The sequence below is a fragment of the Bos indicus x Bos taurus genome, chromosome 18 (genome assembly GCF_003369695.1).
Source record: "Bos indicus x Bos taurus breed Angus x Brahman F1 hybrid chromosome 18, Bos_hybrid_MaternalHap_v2.0, whole genome shotgun sequence".
Classification (NCBI taxonomy): Eukaryota; Metazoa; Chordata; class Mammalia; order Artiodactyla; family Bovidae; genus Bos; species Bos indicus x Bos taurus.
In genome coordinates, this window is record NC_040093.1 from 13619931 (window position 1) to 13633245 (window position 13315).

Consider the following 13315-nt stretch of genomic DNA (forward strand, 5'->3'; position numbering starts at 1 on the left):
CCCCCCCTATTTCTGGATGTAATCTTAAGATGTGTCATAATCTGCATTTGATTGTCATGTTCTTTAGGCTTTAAATCTGGATCCGTTCCACAGCCTGCCTTTGCCTTCCATGAAACTCGTCTTTTTGAAGAGCACAGGCTAGTTATTTTGTAGGATGTTCCTAACTGGGGCTTTGACTCCTCATAATTAGATTCACGTTAAACATTTGTCACGTGAGTGTTATGAATGATGCATAGTTCCCAGCGTGGTAGGACAGGAAACACAATGTATCTGTTACATTAATGATGGTGACTTTGGTCACTTGGATACACTGATAACTACTAGATTTCTCCAGCTGTAAAATTGCTATTTGCCTTTGAAATTAATAACTAATCTGTGGGGACGTCTTGGGGACTGTGTAACAACTACCTCATCATAACCTTCACCTGCTAGTCTTTGCATTCATGAATATTCTTGGAATCAATTATCACTTATAATGATGGCAAAAGGATGACTTTCTTACTGCCTCATCCCTTTTATATTTAGGAGTTGGCGCTCTGCCGTTAGAAGAGCTCTCCCCTCTCCTCCATGTCTCTCCCTCAGTATGAATCCTTGCTTACTAGCACAGCAGGATCCTGGGTTTATCTTACTGTGTGCTGGAGCCTTGGAGTGGAGAAACCACTCACTGTTCTCATTGTTACTGGGGGAGCAGTCCTTCGTGTATATGTGTGTAAATGCTGACACCTTTCATTTCAAGTAAGTCTTCCAGTCTTTCCCTGTTCCATATTGACTTCGTTCTCCAATAGTCAGAAATTGGCTCCCAGTCATCGGTCTGTTTACTCATTTGTTGAGCCCTCCAAAATGCAGCTCTGCTGGAGAAGGGGTAGGCTAACCGCTCCAGTGTTCTTGGGCTTCCCTTGTGGCTCAGCTGGTAAAGAATCCTCCCGCAATGCGGGAGACCTGGGTTCGACCCCTGGGTTGGGAAGATCCTCTGGAGAAGGGAAAGGCTACCCACTCCAGTATTCTGTCCTGGAGAATTCCACGGACTGTATAGTCCATAGGGTCGCAAAGAGTCAGACACGACTGAGCAACTTTCACTTTCCAAACGCAGCAAGTACCTTTAGAGTTCCTAAACAATGTCACTGCAAAAAAACACACCTGCTTGTGTGGCAAGGCAGATTCTTAACCACTGGACCACCAGGGAAGTCCCTCTTCAGATATTTAAAGTGGGCTATTTACCTCCTTGGAATTACACAGTAAATGCTTTTCAGTGTTCCATATTCTTCATGAAATTCATCTTTAATGACTGCATTATATTCCTTTGCGTAGGTAGACCATACGAATGGAGAGACTATAATACATGGTAGAAACTGGGTGGGTTTACAAAAGCTGGAAAAGACCCTGATGCTGGGAAAGACTGAAGGCAAAAGGAGAAGAGGGTGGCAGAGGATGAGATGGTTAGAGAGCATCACTGACTCAATACTCCTGAACCTGAGCAAACTCTGGAGACAGTGAAGGACAGGGGAGCCTAGCATGCTGCAGTCCATGGGGTTGCAAAGAGTTGGACACAATTTAGTGACTGAACAGCAACAAAAGCTGGATGGCTTATAAAGGGATATTTGTTTCATTCTTATATTTTTCTTTATATCAAAAATATGCCAGGAATTATATAATATAGAAAGAGCTAGTGGGTATAGACATTTAGGGTCAGAAAGTTTATAGCAGAGCTCTGTAGTTGATGTGGTTGCTTTAAGACTTGGACAATTTACTAGTTATGATATATGTATTTATAGATATATGTATATTAGTGTATACTAATAATATGTATATTAATGTGTGTGCTGTGCTTAGTCGCTCAGTTGTGTCCAACTCTTTGAGACCCTGTGGACTATAGCCCGCCAGGCTCCTCTCTGTTCATGGGATTCTCCAGTCAAGAACACTGGAGTGGGTTGCCATGCCCTCCTCCAGGGGATCTTCCTGACCCAGGGACTGAACCCAGGTCTCCCGCATTGCAGGCGGATTTGTTACCATCAGAGCCACCAGGGAAGCCCATGAATACTGGAGTGGGTAACCTATCCCTTCTCCAGGGGAAATTCCTGACCCAGGAATCAAACCAGGGTCTCCTGCATTGCAGGCGGATTCTTTACCAGCTGAGTTACCCAGGAAGCCCATATTAATGTATACTAATAATTAATATGTAATCTTATTTATACTATATATTTCTGCCTATAAATGAGGCATTCTTAATAAATATTCTGAAATTTCAGTGAAGTTATTCCCCCCCCCCCCCCCCCCCGCCATGACGCTCCTCTTTCTCTCTTTCAAGTGGTCTCCTGTGTTCTCTCTCACAGTCCTTGTCCCACTAGGTCTGGACATGGGGTGGGTGTCTTATTCATTTCTCCTTCCAAACTGTCTTCTGAAATTCCAGTTCCCACCCCTCCAGCATTAATCTTCATGTCAAACTATCCACCATGCCTTCTCCATAGAGCCACCTACCAATCTGTTCATTCTTCCTTATTCCTCGAAGGTTTTATCTCCAGATAAAACCAGACCAGTTTCACTCCTCCAGCCACACTATTTGAAGATTAACACACCCACTTCCCAAACCCTCAGTTCCTCCACTCTCTGCGTCCAGGCGTCTTGTCTTCCACGGTGCCTCCGCCCCTGCCTCCACGGTAACGCCTCACTGCCAGTCACCTGAAACCCCTCTTTCCTCTCAAGTTCAAGTGCTCCACTCTGCAATCACCAACTCTTATTTCCCCAGCTAATTCCCTCTTTGCTCCCACTTTAATAACTGAGAGCACAAGGACCTAAAACCCATTGCTCTCAGCTTTTTCACTCTCCTTGGTCACTTCTCTTCTTTGACATTCAAGGTATTTGCTCCTGTGTCTAGAAAAGGGAGTGGACTTCTGTTTGTGTCCCACTGTCCAGAGCTGTGTCTCAAGTCAGCCTCTAGCACCAGGGAACACTGAGTTTCTTTTCTCCAGTTGTTTGTTACAGAAGACGCAAGCAAGAGCTAGGAATTTGGGTTAGGAATACGTGGGGGATGAAGCTGTCTATAGTGTGTGGTTCAGATAGGCTGTGACTGAAATGAATTCTAAGCATACTAGCTCCAACTCTAATTTTTGTCTTCCACTTAAAGAACATTGCTGTTCTGGTGAGAATAGGGCTATTAGAGTAATAACACCAACACTCTTGGGATTTTAAAAAAATAATTTCTGAGTTTGGAGACTGAGCAATTGCCAGAACAAGTTATCTGGGAAGCATCTCACGAGCTGTCATGATGTAGCTGGAAAACACTTAAGGGATACACTGCTTACTGGGATAGACATACATGTAAACGGGTAACCACATATGAAGGACGTGAGGAGAGGAGAGTTTAAATATGCTGGAGTTCAAAGGAAGTTCTTATTGTACCAAAACTCTTAATGGATAGCAAGTATTAATTCTATACCAAATATTTTAAATTAAAAAATGTTTAACTATACAAAAGCAATGGCGAATGAACAAAAGTAGGTACATCCTACTTATCCTATCCTGGGACTAGATCAATACTGAGAAGGAAATGACAGGATCAATTTTCTACATGGCTTTCACCCTGAGAGCAAGGCCCAGTCAAACCTAGGGCAGCTAAAATTTTAGATTGTATCTTGGACATTACCATTTGGAAAACTATAAAAGAGTTCAAGGCCTGTATAACTGCTGCTGGAAAATGACATGTGTAGGACAGCCTGGAAAAAGGCAAGCCAGAGAGGGAAAATCCCAAACTCAACTCTAAAAGGCAGAGGAGACTTAAAGCTACCAAGTCAATAGAGAGAGAGCTGAATTGAAATTTGAGCTGTTACTCACAGGAAAGAATTTTCAGCTTGAATCCAGCTGAATTAAGTGCCTAATAAAAATACATTTGTTTTTTTTTTTTTAAAGAAAATCAATATTCTTTGGAGGAACTCAATGAAATCCAGTTTCTTCAATATATTAATGACAATATCTAGGAAATAATCCAAAATTACTAGACAAATGAAAGAAATGGGAAAACGTGACTCATTCTCAAGAGAAAAGAGATCAACAGAGATCAGCCATGAGATGATCCAGATATTGCAATTAGATAATGAATTTTAAAAGATATCATAACTATACTTAACATGTAAAGGGATTTATACTCACTATGAAGGAAGAGATAAGAAATCTCAGCTGAGAAATTGGATCTATCCTGAAAGAACAAAATAAAAATTCAAGAACTAAAAAAAAAAAAAAAATATATATATATATATATATATCCTAAGTTAAATTTACTAGATCACTGTAACAGAAATGAAAATGACAGAGAAAAGTATCTCAGTGAACTTGAAAATAACTTAGATGAAATGGACTTATTCTTTGAAAGACACAATCAAGAATAAAATAGGTAATCTGACTAGGCCTGTGTCTATTAAAGAAATTGAACCAGTGGTAATAAACTTACAAAAAGTGAGGCCCAGAGGGTTTCATCAGTGAAGTTACCAAACATTTAAGGAAGAAATTATAGAAAACTGATATTATTTGTTCCAGAAAATAGAACAGAGGGATATTCTATGAGGGCAGTATTACCCTAATATCAAAGCCAGGTAAAGATATTAGAAGAAAGAAAACTATGGGCAAATCTCTCTCATGGACAAAGTGCAAAAAATCTCAACAAAATACTAGCAAAACAAATCCAACAATGTATGAAAACAATTTATACCATAATAAAGTTTAATGTTTAAAGTTGAATATTGGTTCATCAGTTGTACAAGTATACCACACTAATCCAAGATGTTAATAATGAGGGAAATGGGTGAGGAGAAGGACAGGGAGACAGGGTTCATGGGGACTCTCTACTATCTTCCTCTTTTTCTTTGGTAAACATAAAACTTCTCTTTTAAAAAATCCACAAAATCTGTTAATTAAAAATATAATAACCAAAGTGAGTTTGCCAGATTACTAAGAGAGCAGAATGGAAAAAGATGATCAGTGGTCTTGAAGATGGATTAATAGATGATCAAATCTGAAGAGCGCAGAGAAAAAATATCACAGAAAAATTGGAGAGAACCTCTGAAATCAGAGGGGTAATACAAAGGTATAATGTGCATGTATTTACATTCCAAGAAGGAGGGGGACAGGGATTGAGGCACAGAGGAATTTGAAAAAATAAAGACCAAAATGTTGCCCAATTTGGTGAAGGATGTAACTTTACAGATTCAAGAAACCCAGGGTGAAATGAACCTATCTATGAAACAGGAACACAGAGAACAGACTTGTGGGGGCCAAGGGGGAGGGGGTGCGGGAGGGATGGCGTGGGAGGTTGGGATGAGCAGGTGCAAACTGTTAGACATAGGCTGGATAGACAACGAGGTCCTGCTGTGCAGCACAGGGAATTACGTGCATTATCCTGTGATAAACCATACTAGAAAAGAACATGGAAAAGAATGTCAGCATACATATATATACATGTATAACTGAATCACAGCAGAAGTTAACACATTATAAATCAACTAGACTTCAATATTTTCTAAAAAGAGCTCAATGTACTCTGAATAGGAAAAACTGACCTATATACATTGTAGTCAAACTGATGAAAAGATAAAAGTCAAATCATGAAAGCAGCTAAAGAAAAAAATGATATTGCAGAGGAAAACAATGATTTAAACGACAGCTGACATTTAAAAAAAAAATGCCACACAGAAAAGAAATCTAGGGCAGGAAAAAGAGGAGCAATATCTTTAAACTGCTGCAAGAAAAAAGAAAATCAATCCTACCTTCAAAGAAAGCTTTCTTTCAGAATAAAGACAAACTAAAGACATTCAGATAAAGGCAAACAGAGTTCACTGCCAGCAGAACCACACCGTAAGAAATGCTCGAGGAGTTTTTCAGGATGAACAGAAATGATGCTGGGGAAACATCTCCAGGAAGTGCAGGAGGACACCAGGAATGGCAAGGATGTGGATAAATATAAAACTATAATATTTTTTCTTAATTAATATACATGACTGTTGATGTAAAATATATAGTGTATATTGATGAAATACATGTATAAATACACTATTTGCTTTAGATGAAATGACACAACAGTCACTCTAAGACAACTGTGAAAAGCTAGGAAGAATTTTGTAATCACTAAATTCCCTGTTAAATGATGCAGAAGTATAGCCAAGAAAACAATAAATAATTGAAATGGAATCACTGAAATATCTTAAAGATACTGAATTAGCCCAAAAGATAGCAGGAATGGAAAAACAGAGAAACAAAAATCAAGAGGAAAGATCATAAATAGTAAAAGAGTAGCCCTAAATACGGAGAAGGTGATGGCACCCCACTCCAGTACTCTTGCCTGGAAAATCCCATGGATGGAGGAGCCTGGTAGGCTGCAGTCCATGGGGTCACGAAAAGTCAGACATGACTGAGCGACTTCCCTTTCACTTTTCACTTTCATGCATTGGAGAAGGAAATGGCAACCCACTCCAGTGTTCTTGCCTGGAGAATCCCAGGGATGGGGGAGTCTGGTGGGCTTCTGTCTATGGGGTTGCACAGAGTCGGACACGACTAAAGCGACTTAGCAGCAGCAGCAGCAGCCCTAAATATAGCCACATAAATATATTAAATCTTAAGTACACAAAGGCAAGGACTGAATGTATTAAAAAGTAACTATATGCTCTTTTCTAGAAATGTACCTGAAACATCAAGAGACAGACAGATTGAAAGTACATATAATAGTTTTTACCTGCTAATTCCAACCTCCCACTCCATCTGTTCTCCACTCCCCTCCCCCTTGGCATCCAAAAATCCATATGACTTTGCTCATAAGTGTGAGAAGGCTGGAGCATATGTTAATATTAGATGAAGTAGATTTCTTTTCAAAGATTCCTATAGAGCTAAAACAGGGAATTTTTTTACAACAATATAAAGGTCAATACATGAGTAACAATTTTTAAATGATTATGGAACAAATCACAAAGTTTTAAAATACATGAAGCAAAACTTTAAAAACTAAGAAAACAATCCAGAAAACACAGAGGTAAAGATTTTAACCTCTCCCCCAGAAAATCAGTACAACTAGACAATAATCAGTTGAGACAGATATTAACAATATTAACCAGGTCGATCTAAATTGATATTTATAGAACACGATACCCAAGAACAGGGCTTCCCAGGTGGCTCGGTGGTAAAGAACCCACCTGCCATTATAGGAGACACAGGTTCGGTCCCAGGGTCAGGAAGATCCCCTGGAGAAGAGAATGGCGGGGAAAAAAAGAAAAGGAAATGGCAGCCTTCTCCAGTATTCTCGTCTGGGAAATCCCATGGACAGAAGAGCCTGGTGAGCTACAGTCCACGGGGTGGCAAAAGAGTCAGACACGACTTAGTGACCGAACACAGAACAGCAGAATACCAGTGACTGTTAACTGGGAGTTTAACAGAATAATTTGGTGACAAAAAAAGAAAACTATTAATCTGGGCATGAATTAACTTAGTCATTTTACATAAAGACCAAATCTACATCCCTTTGGTAAGACATAATAACTTGTAGTTTAATAACGTTTTTTTCTTTTAAACCATTTTTTTTTTAATTTATTTTTTTTTATTTAACTTTTTTTTTTTTTAACTTTTTTTTATACAAAGTCAACAGCTTGCGAACACCAGTGGGCATACCCTCTTAGCTAAAAGGCCCTCCTTTCTTGGTTCCGTCTGTCCCATTTGAAGCAGACGAGTCTATTCTTTTAAACCATTTTTGATGGTCAATCTTGACTAGATATTCCCAGAATAACAGCAGAATGATTTTTTGGATAATGAATCTCAAAAGTTTCACAAGAGAAAGGAAAAAAGAGGAAGTGAAACAAACAAAAGAAAGAGAGAGGGATCTAACTTCAGACAATTATGCAATTATACTGTAAAAGGCTGGGAAGAAAGTTTAGATGTAGGAAAAAGATTCAGACGTAGACTCACTCAAAGGACAGAATTATTTTTGAGTTTAATTAATAAATTTTAAGCCTGGTGCGCTGCAGTTCATGGGGTCACAAAGAGTTGGACACGATTTAGCCAACTGAACAATACAGAAAGAAAACAAGACCAAGGCTTTTTAATGATTGACTTAAAAAAAGGCAGTTACTCAGATCAACCAGGAGAGGGGGCTAGTTGATCATTTTTGTTTGGGTGCTATTTTTGTACCTGTTGAGGCAGTGTTTTGCACAATGGGCTTGGTTTTGCCTTGCTGTATGTATCATTATAACAAAGTGGCCTTGTCTGATGTTGATTTTCTGTGCCACTGTTTATATTAAAGAGACTCCGCCCTTCAGGCCCTTCCTCCTCAGGCCAGATGCTCTATAGTCTAAGAATGTCTCCAAGTGATGGCAGCTAGACGCAAAGCATGCCCACCACCTCAGAAGCCCACCAGGGAAAACAGAGTTAGGGCAAGAATTTTCTTGTTATTTAATTCAGGGGTCCCCAGCCTCTGGAATCTGATGATCTGAGGTGTAGCTGATGTATAATACACGTAAAGTGCTTGAATGATATTGAAACCATTCGCCCTCCTCTATCCCTGTCTATGAAAAAACTGTCTTCCATGAATCTAGTCGCTGGTGCCAAAACAGGTTGGGGACCGCTGATTTAAATGCACACATATCTTCAATTTGCCTCTTGGCCCACAAAGTCTAAAATGTTTACTCTCTTATCTTCAGGTGGCTCAGTGGTAAAGAATCTGCCTGCCAGTGCAGGAGCCACAAGAGATGTGGGCTCGATCCCTGGGTCGGGAAGATCCCCTGAAGGATGAAATGGCAACCCACTCCAGTATTCTTGCCTGGAGAATCCCAGGAACAGAGAAACCTGGTGGGCTACACAGTCCATGGGGTTGCAAAGAGTCAGACACGACTGAGCATGCACACACACACACCTTTTCAGAAAATGTTTACCAATATTGGTCTCAGGAAGAAAAAACATTTCATTGTATCATTTCAATTGATACAGAAAAGGCATCTGACAAAATAAAATATCCAGTAATGATAAAAATCTTTGAGCAAACTAGGGAAAGAACTTCAACTTGATAAAAGACATGGAGAAAACCCAACAGGTGACATCATACTTAGTAAAGACTGAAGGCTTTTCCCATGTGACGGGACAAAGCAGGAACATTCACTCACCACTTCTATTCAAAATTGCACTGGAAGTCTTAGCCAGCGCACCAAAGCGAGGGACAGAAAGGTATATGGACTGGCAAGGAAGAAATAATTATCTACCCAAGAAAATTCTAAGGAATCTACAAATACCTAGAATTTAGAAGCAGTACATCAAGGTCATTTAAGGCCAATAAATACAAAAACACAAATCAATTATATTTCGATATCCTACCAAACTCCAAGAGATAGTGAAGGAGAGGGAAGCCTGGCGTGTTACAGTCCATGGGATCACAAAGAGTTGGACACGACTGAATGACCGAACAACTTTTTGCCTGGAGAATCCCAGGGACAGAGGAGCCTGGTGGGGCTATAGTCCGTGGGGTCTCAAAGAGTCCAATTTTCACTTCCCTAGTAATGTATAATATTTCTATGCCCTAGCAATATACAAAATTTAAAAATAATGCCATTTACAATCTCTCCAAAGAATGAAATATTAGGTTAAATCTAACAACATGTAGAGAATTTGTGTGCTAAACACTACAAAGTACTGATAGAAAGAAACCAAAAAACACCTAAATAATTGAAGAGATATACAGTATTCATGAATTAGAATACTCAACACAGTAAACATATCAATTATCCCCAAATTGACTTACAGATTTAATGCAACATTAATCAAATTTCTAGCAGCATTTTTTTTTTTTTTTGCATCAACGCAAGGCATGCAGGACCTTAGTTCCCCAACCAGGGATTGAACCCACACCCCCTGCAGTGGAAGCTCAGAGTCTTAACCACCGGACCTCCAGGAAAGTCCCCCAGTAGCATTTTCTTAATACAGATTGTGTGCGTGTGTGTGTAGTTGCTCAGTGGGGTCTCTTTGTGACCCCATGGACTGTAGCCCACCAGGCTCCTCTCTGTCCACGGGATTCTCCAGGCAAGAATATTGGAGTGGGTTGCCATCCCTTTCTCCAGGGGATCTTCCTGACCCAGGATTGAACCCACATCTCCTGTGTCTCCTGCATTGCAGGTGGATTCCGTTGAGTCATCACAGAAGCCCATAGATGTGGATTAGCTCTAAAGCTTTTGCACAGCAAAGAAAGCCATAGACTAGACAAAAAGACAATCCTCAGAATGGGGAGAAAATATTTGCAAGTGGAACAACTGACAAAGGATTAATCTTCAAAATATACAAGCAGTTCGTGCAGCTCAATATCAAAAAGACAAACAACCAATCAAAAAATGGGCAGAAACTACCTAAACAGACTTTTCTCCAAAGAAAACACACAGATGGCCAACAAACACATGAAAACATGTTCAACATCAGTCAGTATTAGAGAAGCTCAGCATCACTATTAGAGAAATGTAAACCAAAACTACAGCAAGGTATCAGCTCACACCGCTTGGAATGGCTGCCATCAAAAAATCTGCAAATAAGTGTTGGAGAGGATGTGGAGAAAAGGGAACCATCTTGCACTGTTGGTGGGACTGTAAACTGATAAAGCCACCATGGAGACTGGTATGCAGGTTCACTTAAAAATCAAACTACCATATGACCTAGCAAAACCACTACTGGGCATATACCCTGAGAAAACCGTAACTGAAAAAGACACACACCCCTGTTCATTGCAACACTATGGACATGGGAGCAATCTAACTGTCCATTGACAGATGACTGGATAAAGAAGTGGTGGTGCATATATGCAATGGAATATTACTCGGCCATAAAAAGGAATGAAATTGGGTCATTGGTAGTGATATAGATGAACCTAGAGTCTGTCATACAGAGTGAAGTCAGAAAAAACAAATATCATATATTAACGCATATATATGGAATCTAGAAAACTGGTACTGATGAACAACAAATATTAATAGTTACAGACCAGGAATAGAGACACAGATGTAGAGAACAGACATGCATACACAGCCAGGGAAGGAGATGGCGGGATGAACTGAGAGAGTAGCACTGATGTACATATACTACTGCGTGTAAAACTGATGGTGAGAGCTACTGTGGAGCACAGGGAGCTCCGCTCAGTGCTCTGTGACGACCTAGAGGGGTGGGAGGGAGGCTCAAGGGGGAGGAGATATATGTATACTTATAACTGATTCACATTCCTGTACAGCAGAAACCAACATGATATTGTCAAGCAATTATATTCCAATTAAAAATAAATGAAATGTATATGGAAAAACAAAGAAACAAATAGACAAGTTTTGATTTTAAAAGAGTAAACTGGAAGAAACACACTACCTGATATTGAGAGATACTCTAACGCTACAGTAAGCAAGAATGTTGCGATAGTGACTGGGCAGACACACAGATTAGCAGCAAACAGAAAGTTCAGAAATGTATGCATGTAAACCTGGCAAACTGAGAGGCAAAAGCGATTCAGTGGAGAAAGGACAATCTTTCAACAAATGATGTTTGAACAACTGATCTCCAGTGCGGAAAACGGATGAGCCTTAACCTAAACGTACACCTGATGCAAAAATTAGCAATGACTTACAAATCTGACTACAAAATTATAAAATTTAAAAAATAGTAAGAGGATATATGTATAACTGATTCACTTTGCTGTACACCTGAAACTAAAACACTAAATCCACATACTCCAATATTTTTTTTAAAAGGGGGGAAAATTTAAAAAAGAAAACATAAGAGAAAATCTCTGGGGTCTGAGACTAAGCAAAGAATTCTTAGATTTGACACCGCAAGTACACTCCATATAAAAACACATTCAGATTTCAGTTCTGTCGCTCAGTTGTGTCCGACTCTTTGTGACCCCATGAACCGCAGCTAAATCTTATCAAATTTTGAAACTTATGTAAAAGACAACATTAAGAGAATGAAACATTCAAGCAATGGGCAGGAAGAAAATATTTGCAAAAACATATTCAAAAAATATTCTCTCCATAATATATAAAGAACTTTCAAAACTCAACAATAAGAACTTTAAAACTCAACAGTAACCAACAACCCAATTGAAAATGGGCAAAAAGACATCAATGTACACTTCACCAAAGCAGATATAATGATGACAAATAAGCACATGAAAATATATACAGCATCATTAGCAGTTAAGGAAATTACAAGTTAAACCACAATTAGATTCCACTACACACCTTCCCTTGTGGCTCAGCTGGTAAAGAATCCACCTGCAATGTGGGAGACATGGGCTCGATCCCTGGCTGGGTTGGGAAGATCCCCTGGAGAAGGGAAAGGCTACCTGCTCCAGTATTCTGGCCTGGAGAATTCCATGGGCTGTACAGTCCGGGGTCACAAAGAGACAGACACGACTGAATGACTTTCACTTTCACACACCGATTAGAATGCCTTAAATAAAAAATAGGAGCGATATACAAGCAGCTCATGAAGCTCAATACCAGAAAAACAAAACAACCCTGTCAAAAAGTGGGCAGAAGACCAAAACAGGTGTTTCTCCAAAGAAGATATACAGATGGCTAACAAACACACAAAAAGATGCTCAATGTCACTCAGTATTAGAGAAATGCAAAACAAAATTACCACAAGGTTATCACTTCACACCCGTCGGAATAGCCATCATCAGAAGGTCTACAAATAATAAATGGTGGAGAGGCTGTGGAGAAAAGGGAACCCTCTTGTTGCACTGTTGGGGGAATGCAAATTGATACAGCCACTATGGAGAACAGTATGGCGATTCCTTAAAAAACTAGGAATAAAACTATCATATGACCCAGCAATCCCATTCCTGGGCATATACCCTGAGGAAACCATAACTGAAAAAGACACATGGACCCCAGTGTTCATTGCAGCACCATTTACAACAGCTAGGACATGAAAGCAACCTAAGTGTCCATTGACAGATGAATGGATAAGGAAGTTGTGGTACATGTACACAATGAAATACTACTCAGTCAAAAAGGAATGCATTTGAAAAAAAAAAAAAAAAAAAGGAATGCATTTGAGTCAGTTCTAATGAGGTGTATGAACCTAGAGCCTGCTACCCAGAGTGAAGTAAGTCAGAAAGAGAAAACAAATACTGTATGCTAAGGCATATATATCGGATATAGAAAGATGGTGCTGATGAACCCACTTTCAGGCCAGCAGTGGAGATGCAGACAAAGAGAACAGACTTGTAGACACAGTGGGGAATGACAGGGTAGGACGAATCGAGAGAGTAGTATGGAAACATACAAACCACCATATGTAAAATGGATAGTCGGTGGGGATT